Raw genomic sequence first — 17988 nt, forward strand, 5'->3', positions numbered from 1 at the left:
GGGAGTAGATATGGTTGTGTGTTTTTAAGATTTAGTCCATTGCTTATGTGAATTTCTTATTTACTTTAGACATTTTACTTATTATGATGCTTTATAAGTCAAAATAAGAAGGAACAAATTAAAACTTTAAGTGGGGAAATAGAGTTAATATTTCAGGTCAGTAACTTTTTGTGGAAGGTTCACTGAAGCTTTATATTGCAAAATCTGTACACAAATCATTAGAATGAAAGAATTATTGTTCTTTCATCTCTCTCTTGGGTCTTTCTATCTCCTGTGATCTAATCTAGGTTCTTTTGTGCCATTATTCTTAAATTGTTGCCTTTGCAGATATTCCATGGTCAATTGTGCTAGTCCTGATTGTTTCCTCTATTTCTATGGCTGTTTCTCCTGGAATTATTGATTTAATCATGCTTAATTTAGGAGATGCTGTTTGCGGGATACATTCCTTGGAGAGCAAAGTATACAGAGGTACGTACAGTGTTAGGATGACGTGAGCTGAGACCTGTGGGGCTGAATGCAAGGTTTCTCTGCTGTAAATTCTTACCTACTTTACCTGTGAGGCACAGTGGCACAGCGGTAGTGTTGCGGCCTTACAGCGCTGGATATCCGAGTTCGATCCCAACAGGTGCTGTCGGTACGGAGTTTGTACGTTCTCCCCGTGACCACGTGGGTTTTCGCCGAGGTCATCGGTTTCCTCCCACACTCCAAAGACGTACAGGTAAAGGGAGGTAAATTGGCAAGCTTAATGTAAACATTGTCTGAAGGGCTTGTTTCCGTGATGTGTCTCTAAACTAAATTACTTTAAACCTTTCCTATCCCGAGCTTGCGCATGAAAGTCGGAAAGCCAGCCTTCAGAAATACCAAGCGTCTAAGCATACACTAAGTGACCATTTTGCCAACAAATTGCCCTCTGCCCACCAAGTCCAGTTGGATCGCCCAATTACCAATGATTGCAACTCCCCTTCCCATTCCCATTCCCATAATGACCTTTCTATCGAAGATTGACACAAAATGCTGGAGCGGATGACCCATTTGTTCCATCCAGAGATGCTGCCTGTCCCACTGAGTTACTCTAGCATTTTGTCTCTATCTTCGATGTAAGCCAGCATCTGCAGTTCCTTCCTACAAATGACCTTTCTATCCTTAGCCTCCTCTATTTCCAGCGTAAAGCCACACGTGAACTGGAGGAACAGCACCTTATATTCCGTTTGGTTAGTTCACAACCCTATGGTAAGAATATTCAACTCTCCAATTTCAAGCAACGCTCCCCCCTTCCCTTTTATCCCCCTCCTTCCCCTCCGCGTTTCCTTTCCACCCATATCCCTCCCTGTGGTTTTACATTTCACTCCTCTTTTCTCCTTATCTGACACTTTTTTGTTTCCTTTTCACCTCCAGCCTTTGTCTCCTGTCCACCCAACTGACAATCCCCCCCCCCCCCCAACTGTATCAACCTGCCGCTCACCAGGCTTTGTCCTGTCCCCACACGTCTTTTCAGCTCTCTCTCCCCCCCATCTCCCATTTTTATTAGTCTGAAGAAGGGTCCTGACCTGCAACATTCTCTGTTCATTCTCTCCACAGATGCTGCCTGATCCGCAGAGTTCCTGCACACTTTGTGTTTGGCCCTCTCTTTTTTTCACAGATGAAATAAAGGCAGCATGGTGGCACAGCTGGTAGAGGTGCTGCCCAACGGCGCCAGAGACCCGGGTTCGATCCTGACCTTGGGTGCTGTCTATCTGAAGTTTGCATGTTCTTGCTGTGACTGTGTGTGTCTCCTCCGGGCGCTCCAGTTTCCTCCCACATCCCAAAGACGTACAGGTTTGTAGGTTAATTAGGCCCTGTAAAATGCCACTAGTGTGTGAGGAACAGATGCAGAAGTGGGATAACATAGAACTAGTTTAAATGGGTGATTGATGGTCAACATAGGCCCGGTGGGCTGATGGGCCTGTTTCCATGCTGTGTCTCTAAACTAAACTAAACTAAACTAAACTAAACTAAACTAAACATTTACTACCTGTACTTCACATCTTGTATCATTTATGCTACATTTTCATCTTAAAGCAAAAATCTAGACCTTGGCAATGTTATTAACAGGAATAAAAGCAAGAAATTAATTGACATTTACTTGCCAGTGAAGTGGGCATCAAAAATGGTAGTTATTTTAACAGTGGAAATAGTAGCTTTGTACACAAGTTGTAGTTTTTCATTATTTTCTCATCTTTCTATCTCACTCAGCAGTGGGAGAAAGATACTATTTGAAAAGTAGGCAAAAATACAAACAAGTGATTAAATAGGTGCATGGCACAAACAGATTAGTATGTCGAATTCTATGCGGAGTCCACTAGATATTCCACTGATTCTCAAAGATTTTCTTTCGTCCTTATATGCACCAGTTTTATGGTGACCAAAAAAAACAGTTGTTCCTTTGCACTTTGTTCGATCTGACACAAATAAGTTGACAGTAAGGTCAGCTTTTGAAGACATTTATGTACACGTTGAAAACTATGTCATGCAAAATTGTTCAATCCTTAGGACAGATACTTGATTGACTATCTTTTGGAAAACCATGTTAAAAAAATCGATATGATGTTTTTGGGCATCTTTACCCGTCCCTGGGAATATAAAATGCAACTCAGACAATTGAAAAACGAATGCAAACTGTCAGATCATCAAGTACAGGGTGTTCCAAGTAAAAATGAAGATGGAATTTTACTTTTTAAATCTGGGACATCTGGTGCATTAGACAACATAAATGGAGATGAGAAGAGGAAAAGCAGAGAGCAATGATTTATATCCCATGACCCTGCTAACACAATGACTCACAAGCAACAGGCATGAGTGCGTTTCGGAGAAACTTCAATGATGGGAATGGTATCTCCCACTTCAGCACCATTATAACTTGTTCGTGCCTCATATCAGATAAATAATATCCTAAAAGTTAAAATTTTGAAGTAAAATGGGATCTAAACTAAATTTATATCTTTACAATGTTACCTTCATCTTGTGGTGCAGGTTTTATTCCATGTCTGGTTTTGTCTTCTGTCCTCTCTCCATGCAGAAGTCACCATCCATCGCCATCCATATATGAATGGCAACCCTAAGGGCCTGTCCCACTTACGCGACCTTTACAGGCGACTGCCAGCACCCGTCATAGGTCGCCAACATTTTCAACATGTTGAAAATTCAGCGGCGACCAGAAAGACGCTACGACTCTTTGGAGACCTCTCACGATCATAGGAGACCTCTCACGACCATACAGGCGACCCCTGGCGACATGTTGCAGATGACATCTCACGGCCATAGGAGACCTCTCACGGCCATACAGCCTATGGTTGTGAGAGGTCTCCAAAGAGTTGTAGCATCTTTCAGGTCGCCGCTGAATTTTCAACATGTTGAAAATTTTGGCGACCTATGACGTGTGCCGGCAGACGCCTGTAAAGGTCGCGTAAGTTAGACAGGCCCTTAAGGATCACAGCTTGAATGGCCTCTGTTTATGCCTCATTGAAAGCAGAAACTTGATCCATCCATAGTGTAGTGCTGAAGTGCTTGCTGATGCTGTTTGGCATAGAAGTGTGGATCAACTCAAGTAGATGGGATGCCTTCCTAACTCCATACAGCATCCTGCAGCATACATGAGGCTCTTTATATTCTTGGTCATCATAATTATTCAATCCGACAGGATAGGGAATACATATAACATTTCATTATATATATAGTCATAGTGTCATAGAAACATACAGCACAGAAACAGGCCCTTTGCCCAACTTGTCTATACCTACCAAGATGCCCCATCTAAGCTAGTCCCATTTGCCCATATTTGGTCCATATCCCTCAAAACCTTTCCTATCCATGCACCTGTCCAAATGTCTTTTAAATGTTGTTGTTGTACCTGCCTCAACTACCACCTTTGGCAGTTCATTCCATATAGCCTCCACCTAGACATGTTTAAGAAAGAACTGCAGATGCTGGAAAAACCGAAGGTAGACAAAAATGTTGGAGAAACTCAGCGGGTGAGGCAGCATCTATGGAGCGAAGGAATAGGTGACGTTTCAGGTCGAGACCTTTCTTCAGACTAACCTAGACATGTTTGGTGATTCTAATTCAATTGCTCCTTGGCAGTACTGAATTATCCTCCAGCAAGCCCACGTGGCATTGTTGCCTGACTACATCCCATTGTGCCAGCTATTTCTCCATGTATAACATGGCCCTCCAAAGTTATGTTCCACCCTTGAGGTACCTATATTTGAGCTGGAGTTTTGTGAAACATTCTTTCACTGCTACTTCATCCATGAGCTCAGCACTTCCTCCTCACCCTCTTTCTCCTCCTCTACCTCCTGTTCCAGCAGTTCCTCTACCTTGTCTCCTCACTGCCATTTTCTCCACAACATCCTTGAGCTGCTGACACTGAGCCAAGCAAGTGTGTTACCAGGGATTCTATTAGGCAATGCTAGTTGCCAAAAAGAAGTATGTGAGAAGATAGTGTATCTACAGTATTGCTATAACAACTGAAACCTGTGATCCTTGGGCACCATTTTAAAACTGTACAGCAGCAACACACCTTCCTTATGGGAGTATATTAATTTATTTAACTCTCATCGAGTAGAAGACAAGTGATTGTAATCCTACTCTCGCAATTACAATCAGACTTGCTTTATTGGGCATCCAATAACCTCCCTGTCGCTAATATTTCACATTGTTGGCATCTGCAGTTAGGTACTTAGCACAAAAAGGATACAGATTATCGTGATGCATGTAGATTCTTTCAGTGAAAGTGTACAGATTATACCTGCTGAAATAATCGCTGAGCAGGCATAAAGTTGCAATGGTGGAAGTTTAAAGGAAACAGGGAAGTTAAAAGTTACATTCACTTGTTTATTTAACAGGTCCACTTGGAAAGAATATAATGACTTATGATTCATAACCAACCTTGCACAGATCAGCGATCCCCGCACATTAACATTATCCTACACACACTAGGGACAATTTACACATACACTAAGCCAATTAACCTACAAATATGTACGTCCTTGGAATGTGGCAGGAAAACCGAAGATCTTGGAGAAAACCCACGCAGTCACTGGGAGAACATACAAACTCTGTACAGACAATATCCGTAGTCAGGATCGAACCCGGAGCGCTGCAAGCGGTGTAAGGCAGCAACTCTATGGCTGCACCAACGTGCCACCCTTACATTCTACTGACCTAATTGACAAACATTTGTTGGTATCAGTTGCAAGTTCGGCTTTAGTTTGTTCAGCTACTGCACATTTCCATTTTATTGAATCAGGTTCAGAATTTGAGGATGTAAATAGTTACATTGATGAAACACACCAACATTTGGAGTATGAAACTCCACTGAAGCAGCATTCACAGGCAGCAATCAGTGTTTGACTAATGTTAATAACTTTCTGAAATTCAACCAGGGCAGTCATTTCAATAATGTTATTTCAGATTTCTAACATCTGCAGTTTTTTCAAATTTCAGTCATTAGTTTTAATGTATATTAACGTTGATCTGACAGTTCTTATGTTTCTTGGCTTGGTCAAAAATTATGATACATGTATGGAAAAACACAAACAGTTGCTTCCAGCCCACATTCCGTTCGTGATACTCACTATGAGGATAGGAAGTTAATGAAGAGAGTCAGCAAAATTCATGCAATCAGTGGAGCAATTCAACTTTTCCACCCATACAGCATTAGGGCTGCTTCAGCCGTTCAAACTGTATATTGGCAAGACTATCCTCAGCCACTTCTCCCTTTTAACAAGAAATGTTTATTTATATTTTTATTCCTTCACTGGTTAATTTACAGGATGTGGGAGTTGCTAGTGAGGCCAATGTTTATTGCTAAGGTCTAGTTTCCTTGAGAAGGTGGTGATGAGAGCCGCCTACTTGAATCACTGCATCCTGTGTGGTGAGGATATTGGCCCAGGGACACTGAAGGAACAGCAATATACATCCATTCAGAGGTTTGTGTGACTTGGAGAGGGATCTGGATGTGGTGTTGTTCGTAAGCAGCTGCTGTCCTTGAACGTTTAGGCGGTAGAAATACCTGAAGCATTTCATAACGGAAGTACTATTGAAGAAGTCTTTGTCAGTATAGCTTAAAGATGGTACCCATTGAATCCGGGGTGTACTGTTAATGGGGGTTAAATTGGTGGATGGGATATCAAAGTAGCTATTTGAGTGTTACTGCAGTTCAGGCAGTGGTTTGCATCCCGTCATAGTTCTTAAGCAGCAGAAATGTGAAGGGAGTGGCGTTGATCTATGGTTCAATTATCAATGACTCTTTATTGTCACAAATGCACAGCACAGTGAAATTCATTTGCACAACCAACAAATGCACAGTCAACATGATTAGGTGACGTTCACAAAAGAAACAAATCCAAATGTCCAAACTCCAGTCATCATGCTGGAAGTACTGGAACGTCCCCGATCCAGGTAAGCCCAGGTAAGGCTCGGTCCCCTGATCCAACGTCTCTCTCCTCACCCGACCGCCTCCATATCCAGAGGAGCAGCCTCCTGCAGCCGAACTTTAAGGCACTGGGTGTAATACCCTGGTCCCTCTCCTCGTGTCCGTCATCACCAGGGGCTCCCTCCTCGACCTTCTGGGCATCCGAGCTTCTCCCTGGAGGCAGCGGAGAAGCAGGCCTGCCATCCACTGCTGGGCACTTGTTCTCAGCCAGCCACCGGCTCCGCTCTTGCACGGCTCCACCGAGGCCACCGGGAGCCTCCCTTGACCAGATGTGATGACTTGACTTGGGGATTTGTTGGGATGACAGTTGGGGGAAGGGTCGATTGCCCGAGGGAGCCAGCAGTTAAATAATTTCTTGCACAATACTTAACATTTGAGCTGGTAGATAATTAAAGTGACTGGAGGCTCTGAGCAATTTGTGCACCAAAATGAGGTGTTTTTTTGCAAAAGAGTCACCCAGTCTGTGTTTGGTTTTGGGCGGCATGATGGCGCAGCGGTAGAGTTGCTGCCTTACAGCGCTTACAGCACCAGAGACCCGGGTTCAATTCCGATTATGGGTTCAGTCCGTACGGAGTTTGTTCGCTCTGCCTGTGACCGCCTGGGTTTCCTCCGAGATCTTCAGTTTCCTCCCACACTCGAAGAGACATGCAGGTTTGTAGGTTAATTGGTTTTGTGAAAATGTAAAATTGTCCCTAGTGTCAGTGTTAGTGTGTGGAGATCGCTGGTCGGTGCAGACTCGGTGGGCTGAAAAGCCTGTTTCCGCGCTGTATCTCTAAACTAAACTAAACCAATGTCAATAATATTGCATGGTAGGAAGTGAATAGATATACAGAATTGAAAGATGTAAAATAAATCCATTATTTTACCTGAAACAAGATTTGGAGCCTTGTGCAATGAAAAGAGGTGAAAAGGAAAAGAGTTTAATTTTCTGCACTTTCACGAGAAGGTATATGAGAAGGTTCAGGGGGATTGATTGAGATCCCAGTGACATCTCCCCTTACCACCCCCTTCTGCAGGGACCACCCTGGTCCACTCATTCCTCCACCTCTCCCTGACCCCTAGCACTTTCCCATACAACCACAGGAGGTGCGACACTTGTTTTTACACATCATCCCTCATCACTATTCAGGGACCTAAACAGCCCCTTCCAGCTGAAGCAAAGATTAACTTGCGCCTCTCCAACCTGGCCTACTGCATTTGGTGGTCCCAATGTGGCCTCTTCATCTGTGAGACCAAGTGCAGATTGGGTGACCAATTTGTATGTGCATGTGAAGAGGTGCATGTGAACCTCTGTCTCACCTGGATGGGCTGCTGGGGTATCCGGTGGGAAGTGAGATCAGAGGTGGCAGGACTGGGTTACATCTCCTGCAGTTGCGGTGGGGGGTGGGGTGGGGTTGGGTATCGATGGGGGGCAGGGGTGCAAGGGGATGAGCAGAGATGGGAAGATGTGACTGGTGATGGGATCATGTTGATCATGCGGAGGGGCAGCAAAACAAGGACTGGTACGGTGGCGCGGCGGTTGCGTTGCTGACTTACAGCCCTTGCAGCACCAGAGACCTGGGTTCAATTCCAATTATGGGTTCAGTCTGTACGGAGTTTGTACATTCCCCTCGCGACCGCGTGGGTTTTCTCCGAGATCTTCAGTTTCCTCCCACGCTCCACAGACGTACACGTTTGTAGGTTAATTGGCTTGGTATAAGTCTAAAAATTGTCCCAAGCAGGGGTAGGATAGTGTTAAATGTGTGGGGATCGCTGGTCGTTGCGGAATCGGTGGGCGGAAGGACCTGTTTCCATGCTGTATCTCTAAACTTAACTAAACTAAATTAAACTAAACTAAATTAAACTAAACTAGACTGCAGGATTTGGTGGATAGGACGATCCACAACAGCAGAGGGGAAGCCACATTTACTGCAGAAAGAGGACTTATTGGATGCCCTTGTTTGAACAACCTCACCTTGGGAGCAGATGCAGCAGAGATAGAGAAATTGAGAGTAAGGTATGGTTGGGAGAAGTCCAGGTAGTGGTGTGAGTCAGTGGGTTTGTAGTAGACATTAGTCGATAGCGCGTCCCCTGTAACAGAGATAGAGATCAAGAAAAGGGATAGAGGTGTCAGAGATTTGGTTTAGTTTAGTTTAGAGATATAGCATGGAAACAGGCCCTTCAGCCCATTGAGTCTGGCACTGACCAGTGATCACTCTGAACACTAGTACTATCCTACACACTAGAGACAATTTACATTTTTCTGTAACCGAAGCCAAATGAACCTACAAACCTGTAGGTCTTTAGAGTGTGGGAAGAAACGAAAACACTCGGAGAAAACCTACATGGTTACGGGGGAAACCTACAAACTCCGTACAGGCATCACCCATAGTCAGGATTGAACCAGGGTCTCTGGCGCTGTAAGGCAGCAACTCTACCGCTGCGCCACCATGCTGCCCGACATAGTCCAAGTAAATTTGAGGGCGGGGTGGAAATTAGTGGTAAAGTTGCTGAACTTTAAGTGTAAAGAGGCAACCCCAATGCAACCCTCCCCCTCCCTCCCTCCTCTCTCCCCTCCACCTCCCTCCCATCTGCCCCGCCTCTCCCCCTCCACCCCCACCCCCGTGTGTGATGCCGCAGGGCCCCGCAACCGCGCGTTGAGGGGACCAGACCCAACGGGTCCCCCTTGGTCTAGTAACCAATAAAAATACAAGCACAGCTGGGGTCCATGCAAGTCCCCTTGGATACACCTTTGATTTGAAGAAAGTGAGAGAGGCAAAAAGAAAGTTGTTAAAGGTGAGGATAGGTTCCGCCAGGTGGTGAATACTTGGTTGGCAGGAGGGGGACTGATTAGGTCTCTGTTCAAGAATTAGAGGGACCTGAAGTGATAACAGTGGTGACGGGCTGGGAGATGGAGGCCTCGGGTTCATCTAGGGGTAGGTATGATGTGGTGTCTGAGAGTGACAACTGGCCACACATTGCAGAGGTCAGTCTGCTAGACTATAATGGCACTTCCCTCGTGAGAGGGCTTGGTGACAATATTGGAATTCATAAGATCATAAGTGAAAGGTGTAAACTTAGGCCATTTGACCAATCAAGTACACCCCGCCATTAATTCATGGCTGATCTATCTCTCTCCTCCTAACCCCATTCTCCTGCCTTCTCCCCATAACCTCTGACGGTGGCGCAGTGGTAGAGTTGCTGCCTTACAGCAAAATGCAGCACTGGAGTTCCAGGTTCGATCCTGACTATGGGCACTGTCTGTACGGATTTTGTACGTTCTCCCCGTGACCTGCGTGTGTTTTGTCCGAGATCTTCGGTTTCCTCCCACATTCCCGAGACGTACAGGTTTGTAGGTTAATTGGCTTGATAAATGTAAAATAAAATGTCCAGTATAAAATTGTCCAACTTCCAGTACAGTCCCTGGTGGACTCTTCGGAAGGTACAAGGTACAAGGTACCTGTACTAATCAAGAATCTATCTATCTCTGCCTTAGATATATCCACTGACCTGGCCTCCACAGCCTTCTGTAGCAAAGAATTCCACAGATTCACCACCCACTGACTAAAGAAAATCTTCTTCATCTCCTTCCTAAAATAACATCCTTTAATTCTCTATTATCTCTAGACTTAGACTCTCCCACTAGTGGAAGCATCCTCTCCACATCTACTCTATCCAGGCCGAGAATTGTTATCAGTGAGTGGAGGTCTGTGCATCCAGAAACAAAGAGATTTGAGTGGATGAGGGGAGTGGGGAAGTCGAGAGTCGAGGTTGCGCCGCTGTTGCAGATAAGAAGGTTGAGAGAAGGTAGAAGGCCAGCAGGGCGAGTCCAGAAAGAGGGTGATGGGTGCAGTTTGAGAACAGAGAAGAGCTTGATAGGAGTTCTTTGAGACCCTCTGTCACTGCTCCCCTTCTGTGATGCCTTCTTATCTTTGATTATGTTATCCACAAAGCATTTGGCCCCACCACCACATCTCTTTTCCAGCTGTTTCCCCCCCCTCCATAGGTCTGAAGAAGGGCCTCGACCTGAAATGTCATCTGACTATCCCCTTCACAGATGCTGCTTGACCTGCTGAGTTCCTCAGGCCCTTTGTTTGTTTGCTAAGTTTCCAGCATCTGCAGTTTCTTGTGTGTTCACATTTCTTCTTATCCAACTCGCCCAACTCCAGCAACAAAACCTTCCCTTCCTTTTTACAGCTTATATTTACTCAGTTTGCTCTTTAATTTATCCAAGCCCACCAAGTGTGAAAGATTGTTTAGCGTTCTTACTATTCTCTCAGTAAAGATGATTATTTTGGGTTTAGCATAGAAACACTCCCTTCACGTTCACCCTGTCAAAACCTTTCAGAATTTTGATCACCATATTTGAGCACTCTATCAGCCTTCTCTGTTAAAGAAATCACTTGCTTCATCATTTCCTCTTTGTATAACTTTGCATCTCCTATTGTTACATCTACACATTTATCAACATTAAATGCCTTACTCAAACTCGATGCATAGATTGCCTTTGTATCAAACTCATAGCTTTACAGCATACCACTGACTACACAGTCTAAAATCATCAGTCAAACATACTGCCTGCAGTAATGGGTACTGCTGATAAATAACATGACCAAGAGAAGTCAAAAACTCATTCTAATTATTTCTTCCTTTGTTGTCTAGTTGTACTATTTCTGCCTCTCCCACAATTTGCCATTTCAACATTGAAGGCAGATTTCCTCTCTTACATTGTCATAATTGACTTTATCAAATTGATCTGGAAATTAGAATACTAATATCAGTTGCATTTCCTTCAAAAATCAACCATTATTTTTGAAACAAAATATAAATGCTGGGATGATTCCAAAATCTGGATATACCCTTGAAATTACGCAGACTATATCCAAGAGGATTTTGTTTCTTTCCGAAGACAGACTGTGAATCAAAAAATTAACTTATTTCTTTCAATGCACACATACGTATGTAATAACTAGTGAGTGTATTGCTTTAAAGGCTGGGTACATTAGAACATGCTCAGAGTAATACACAACTATCCCATGAACACTTAACCACACTTGTGTTGTGCTCATCGGGTCAACACAGAGATACAATTTATGGGGGGTTTTCGGAGAGTGATATCAGGTCAGAATCAAGTGATGCATATTCAAGCTGGAGTGCTGAATTCATCTGTGGAAAGACACTCGTGAGTAATCAGTGGACCCCATAGGCAAGGCCAGTCATCATCCTCGATGTAATTACACGATTCTAAACTCCATTTATTTGACGTGACATTTGCAAAAATATGCCAAACTTGAAGAAATACACTAAGACATATAGCATGTTATTGAAGCCCTTCATGCAGATTTGGTGGTTACTGATGCCAATCAAAATAATTTTACAGATATCGGTATATTTAATTCAGTGCTTGAATAACCCTCAAATATCCAGTAACCTGCAGTGATCACCATACAAAGGGCAGTTTGAAAATGAACGCAGCAGGATCAACACAGAATTCTGGAGTAACCCAGCGGGACAGGCAGCATCTCTGGAGAGAAGGGATGGATGACGTTTCGGGTCGAGACCCTTCTTCAGACTCCTCTCCAAGAGATGCCGCCTGCCTCGCTGAGTTACTCCAGCATTTTGTGTCTATCTTTGGTGTAAACCAGCAACTGCAGTTCCTTCCTGCACACCAGGACCAAGACAGGAGAACCTAGAATGAAGCAGTTGCAAAAGACTGCAGTAGCTGACCACAACAGTACAAAGAACCAGTTCCAATACTCACCCAGCAATTCCTCAAGCATTGTCATTTATTGTAGTTGATGTACAGGACCATGAATCTACACTACAAATTATCAGTGTAGAATTTCCAGTCATAAATATATCTTTTTTTATTTCTTATTGATCCTAATTTTTTTTTCTCCTGGAAGCCCTGTCCATCAAACTATTTTAATTATGAAAAATTAGATTTTACCAGGCGAAAGGTAGCATTTGCAAACATTCAGACAAGGATATTGCCCCAAGTAGTATTATCAAAATCTCTGCCCTTATCATTTTATTGGTGAAGGTTGAGGGCAGCACGGTGACACAACGGTAGAGTTGCCGCCTCACAGCGCCAGTGACCATGGATCGATCCAACTACGGGTGCTGTCTGTACAGAGTTTGTACGTTCTCCCCATGACCTGCGTGGGTTTTCACCGAGATCTTCCGTTTCCTCCCACACTCCAAAGACGTTACAGATTTATAGGTTAATTGGCTTGGTATAGATATAAATTATCCCTGGTGTGTACAGGATAGTGTTAATATGCGGGGATTGCTGGTCGGTGCGGACTCGGTGAACTGAAGGGCCTGTTTCTGCACTGTATCTCTAAACTAATCTAAAAAATCAGACAGAATGAATGGGGTTCCATAGTAGCAAGTGGTAGCACTGTGGGGCTGGAGTTGCAGAGTGGCACGGTTTGGTAGAGCAACTGCTTCACAGTTATAGTGACCCAGGGTCAGGAATAAACTTGGATGCTGCCTGGGTGGAATTTGCATGTTCTCCCTGTGACTGCTTTTTTTTCTCCTAGCTTTCTCCCACCTCCAAAAACTGTATGTGTAGGAAGGAACTGCAGGTGCTGGTTTACACCGAAGGTAGACACAAAATGCTGGAGTAACTCAGCAGGACAGGCAGCATCTCTGGAGAGAAGGAATGGGTGACGTCCGGGTCAAGACCCTTCTTCAGTATATTCTGGATTGATAATTGGCCTCTATTAATTGCCCTGAATATGCAGATGAGTGGTCGACTCTGTGGGGAGTTGATAGGAATGTGGGCAAAATAAAACAGGCAAGGGTAGGATTAATGTGTATATTATGTGTATAAATATTTTTTTGCGTCTATCTTCAGTGTAAACCAGCATTTGCAGTTCCTTCCTACACATAGGATTAATGTGTAATGGTGGCTCGATGATGCTGCCGACTCAGTGGGCTGAAGGGACTGTGTCTGTGCTCCAAAGCTCTGTCACTCTGAATGTATTGAATCATAAGCTGTGTCATCTTCTGTGGAGCAAGAACATGGTATGTAAGCATATGTACGCCTTTCCTTGTTACAAATAGTCAGAACCGCAGCAGAGGCAGTCCAGGAGGCTTGCTTGGCAACAAGCCTCACCACAGCACTTACCATCGTCACCACTTGAAAGAGTTATCAGGCCAGAGGCATGCCATTTGGAGAGTATTATACAATTAGAAGATGCAAGTTTAGTCATTTAACATCTGGTGAAGCTACAGTACAGTACTCCATGCGAGCCAAACAGTGGAAACAGCAGGCAAACTAACTTGTTGCACAACCAAGGTTAGCTGAAAGTCCTGCGACATGAACAGAGATGGACAATTAACTTAATTTGACCTTTACTTGGACTTTACAGCTCAATTAAGACTGTATATTATAAAGAGCATTGAAATTTGAAAGAGACAAGATGTTGACAGAAACATGGCAACTATTGTGTGCTGCATGTATTCTACTATTCTTACACTCCTGCTCTTGGATATGATTATGCTTATGTATTGTGAGATTTTTACCGAATTGCATGCCAAAACGGAATCTCCCTGTGACAATAAAGTACCACTGCGCCATTGAAAAGGAAGACAAGGTTCCATTAACATACCTTCATACGAATCAGCGAAAGAGTCTGTAAGTGTCTACAAACAAGAAATCCTATGCTCCATCTCAGTCCCTTTCAAAGATACCCACAATGATGTTTGCAACAGGTGACACAAGATTGTAGATGCTGCAGCCTGGAACACAAAGCAAACTGCTGGAGGAATTCAATGATTCAACGGGTAAGACTGCACTGGGAGGAGGGGGGAGGGGGGAGGGGGGAGGGGGGATTTGTTGCCATTTTAGGTCAACACTTTGCATCAGTACTGAGAATGGAGAGGGAAAATAGCCAATGTAAAGAGGTGGTGGGAGGTGGGAGACGGGGGCTAATAAATGATAGGTGGATGATGGGCAGAACCAGATGGAAGAGGGGGGAGTGGTGGAGTCAGGAGATAGAGGCAGGTGGAAGATGAATGGAAACAGATGTGGACACTAAAAGGTCAGATGGGGCCAAGTGGAGGGAGGAGAGGGTCTCGCTCCCGTGCCCCACCCATTCCAGTGCACACACATTTCTCCCGCATCTCCCACCACCTAGTCAGCCTGCTCCTCTCCCCTTCTCCATGTGCTCACCTCCCATCAGAGTCCCACATCCCTCTATTTCCACTTCACTGTGTCCCCCTCCCAACTATCCACTTTGCTCCATCTGTACCTTTTACACCTGCTCTTCTTTCCTTATCCAACACCATTTTGCCTCCTTTTCACCACTAGCTTTTGTCACTTATTCCACCCATCTGCAAATCACCTCCCCACCTGTAGCCACCTATCACTTGCCTGGCTTTGCACACACCCCCCCTCCCCCCCACCCCCGCTCCCCACCACCCTTTTCCAGCTCTCTCACCCCTACTCCAACCAGTCCGATGCAGGGTCCCGACCCGAATCATCGTCTGGCCATTAGCCTTCACAGATGCTGCCTGTTCCTACAGCAGTTGTGCTCAAGAGGCAATGAGCATGAAGCAAGTGCACCACAGACTGGCCCGGCTGATTGCTCTGCAGTATATTTCATCCTTTTACCCATGCAAACTACACAGATGTCAGGAAGATGAAAAAAAAGATAGGATTCATGTGGAAATAATCAACATATATTCCTTGATTTACAGAGGAGTTGCATGCCTGGAAATTTTTTTGCTGCAGAAACATTCTTAAATCATAAGGTCAGTTCTCATTATTTTCAAAGTTAACAATTCTGGTTTTGTTCCAGAGCTCAAGAATTTCAGTCATAAAAATCTAACCACTTATAAATACGTCAACACATGTGCCTGAAATAAAAAAAGTATTAATTTATTAACGATTATATCTTATAGAGTCACGCAGCATTAAAACATACCCATCAGTTCATCTTGAACAAGATGATCCATCTACACTAGTCCCACCGGCCCAACCTGGCCAGGATGCCTCATCTACACAAGTCCCACGTGCCTGCATTAGGCCCATATTCTTCTAAATTCTATCCATGTACATGTCCAAATGTTTTTTAAATGTTGTGACAGTACCTGCCTCAACTACCTCCTCCAGCAGCGCATTCCCTATACCCACCACCCTTTTGTGTAAAATAAGTTGCCCCTCGGGTTCCTATTAAATCTTTCCCTTCTCACCTTAAATCTCAGTCCTTTGGTTCTTGATTCCTCTACTCTGTGCAAAAGACTCTATGCATTTACCCTAACTATTCCCCTCTTAATCTTATACGCCTCTATAAGATTGCCCTTCATCCTCCTGCACTCCAAAGAATAAAGTCCTAGCCTGCTCGACCTCTCCCTATAGCTGAAGCCCACAAGCCCTGGAAACATCCTTGTAAATCTTCTCTATACATTTCCAGCTGAACAACAGATATCCTACAACAGGGTGACTAAAACTGAACATAATACACCAAATGTGGCCTCACCAATGTCTTGTACAACTGTAACACAACATGCTCAATACTCTGACTGATGAAGGCCAGTTTGTTAAAACCTCTTGACCACACTATCTATCTGTGAGTTGTCTTTCAAGGAACGATGTACCTGCACTCCTCAACCCCCCTGCTGTACAACACTCCCCAGAGCCTTGCAATTCACTGTGAAGGTCCTGCCCTGGTTTGACTTTCCAAAATGCAACACCTCGCACATATCAGTATTAAACTCCATTAACCAGCCCTCAGCCCACCTGCCCAATTGATCAAGATCCTGCTGGAATTTTTTATAACCTTCTTCACTGTCTATGATGTCACCCGCTTTCATGTCATCTGCGAATTTACTAATCCTGCCGAGAATATATTCTCATCCAAATCATTGATGTAAACCACAAACTGCAATGGGCCCAGCACCGATCCCTGAGGCACCGCTAGCCACAGGCCTGCAGTTTGAAAAACAATCTTTGCCATCACCCTCTGCTTCCCTCCATGAAGCCAATTCTCTATCCAGTTGGCTATGCCCCCCACCCCCAGATCCCAAGCGATCTCGCCTGCCAGAGTAGAAATATAGACAATAGGTGCAGGAGGTGGTCATTTGGCCCTTCGAGCCAGCACCTCCATTCAATATGATCATGGCTGATCATCCAAAACCAGTACCCCGTTCCTGCTTTCTCCCCATATCCCTTGATTCCGTTAACCCCTAGAGCAATGTCTAACCTAGCCTACAATGTGGAACCTTATCAAATGCCTTGCTGAAATCCATCTAAACAACATCTACAACTCTGCCCTCATCAACCATTTTGGTCACATCTTCAAAAAACTTAATCAGTTTTGTGAGACATGATCTCCCACATATAAAAACGTACTGACTATCCCTAATCAAACCTTGTCCATCCAAATGCATATATATATATCTTATCTGAAAATGGGTCTGAAGAAGGGTCTCGACCCGAAACATCACCCATTCCTTCTCTCCTGAGATGCTGCCTCACCCGCAGAGTTACTCCAGCATTTGTGTCAACCTATATATCTTATCCCTCAGAATCCTCTCTAATAACTTGCCCATCACACATATTAGGCTCACTGGTCAATAGTTCCCAGTCTATATTGTTGTGCGATTATATACTGTAAATATAGATAATGTACACTTTCCATGTATTCACCAAGAGAAACATATAATAGCTGAGAAGCCTGAAGAAATAAAAATGGAGAGATGTTTTCTCCCGTTGTTTCGGTGTCTCAAGATACTTGCTTGAGACAGGTTAGGTGATTATTTTTTTCCTCATTGGATTGTGTGTCTTTGAATCCCACATGGTCAAAGGCTGTTGGAAGCAGGGTTTACGTTTGGGCAGATTTTTGATAAGACAAAGGATGAAACATTACTGTGAGTAGGCAGACATGTGGAGCTGAGTCAGTCATGATTTGATTGAACTATGCAGCAGAATGAGATTGAGTGGTCTACTCCTCCTCCTTATTCAGCGGTAGAGATGGCTTTGCATATGCAGGTGAGAGGCAGAGTTGTCACAGGTTAGAGTACTGGTTTTGGATGATCAGCCATGGTCATATTGAATGGCAGTGCTGGCTCGAAAGGCTGAATGGCCTACACCTGCACCTATTTTTTATGAGTGATGGTATTGATGGTGAATTTGTGTTAGTTTAAGATGTTGCAAGTGTGGGCCCTTCCGCATCTTCCTGGTCTATGCCATCAAACCCAGCCAGTTGCCGATGTGACATAGTCTTCCCATCTTTAGCTATTAAGACAGTTTTTTCCATTTGTGTAGATTTATGTACAGAAGGCATCATTCTCCAAAAGAACCTGTCTCATTCATAAATAATTCTTTAGGAGAGCAGCCACCTTCGTCTATGATTTGTTTCTGCTCTCTTGGAAAATATCCTGCTGCCAAGGTATCAGCGTGCTGTCTACTCTGCAAACATGAACGGTATGCAGGTTCTTGGAACATAAAAACCAGTCATGGCTGCCCTGAACATTCACCTCTTTCAGAAGATTCATCACCCACATCATGCTTTTGCCAGGGGTAT

This window comes from Amblyraja radiata, chromosome 17 (assembly GCF_010909765.2).
Source record: "Amblyraja radiata isolate CabotCenter1 chromosome 17, sAmbRad1.1.pri, whole genome shotgun sequence".
Classification (NCBI taxonomy): domain Eukaryota; kingdom Metazoa; phylum Chordata; class Chondrichthyes; order Rajiformes; family Rajidae; genus Amblyraja; species Amblyraja radiata.